We start from the raw sequence: 1,044 nt of genomic DNA, 5'->3' as shown, positions 1-1,044 counted from the left end.
ACTTCTCTGGTTAAATCTTTAATGAATTGTTGGCAGCTGCACACGTCTTGCTCTGTCTCCTCTGAACCTTGAGCTCTTTTGCGGAAATTATTCAGCTGGAAGGTTTCTGACTTCTCACTGCTTTGACAAACAAATGCTGAACAAACACTACTATTTTTTACAAGTAACTTGTAAATTACAAGTTCTTTCTATAACAGAATTGTATCCATCCTGGCTGGCTTTTTGCTATCATTGTTCTTTATTTTCTCTAGGACTACACATGGCATTTTCTTGGAGGGGTTTTTGATAGAGAAAAGAGCAAAAGTAACTTAGTGTTCAAGAAATACTGCTAACAGTCCACAAAAATGCCATGGATAGACCTGGGAGCAGCAATTTTAAAATAAAACCTTCAAATACTTTGGAATGTGAGTGATTTTATTTACATGAAACAGCTGCATCAAAACCAATCAGTTAATGTGAAAAAGTGAAAGTATATAAGTGTCTGATGTTCTGTGGTAGAGGACAAGAGGAAGGAAGAGAAATCAAGTTCAAAGAAAACCTCTTGTTTTGCTTCTTAAAGAATGCTGGACATAGTTTGAACATACAAATTAAAAATTCATCTCAAACTACTTACTTTAAGAATATCTTAAGGAATATCTTTTATTTGTACTCCTGCAACACAGTGTTTGCTTGCAATTAATTTGAAAATATAAAATGGCCTTAATTGAAGACAGAACAGTGAATAGTGAAATCACTATTTTCAGGGTGTTGTGTGTTCAGAATCTACCTGTCCTTTATTTTTTTAATCTTGTATTCAGAAAAATACTGTAAATTAAGGGTGTTGACAAATTTTTCTTTTTCTTAATTTTAATTCAGAAGTTCTCTAAAGTCTAACTAAAAATCAAATCCTAGTTTTGGGAAGCACTAACTATCAAATGAGAATTCTCTGAATTTATATTTTGCCTTTCACACTTTCGGATGTAATCTTGGACTTCTGTGTCTCTTTATAGACTTTTTGATTTGGGTTCTTTTCCCTTTGAACTGAAGATTGATGAGACGGGAGGC

The sequence above is a fragment of the Parus major genome, chromosome 4 (assembly GCF_001522545.3).
Source record: "Parus major isolate Abel chromosome 4, Parus_major1.1, whole genome shotgun sequence".
In the NCBI taxonomy this organism is placed as follows: domain Eukaryota; kingdom Metazoa; phylum Chordata; class Aves; order Passeriformes; family Paridae; genus Parus; species Parus major.
Note: the sequence above shows the minus strand (reverse complement) of the source record.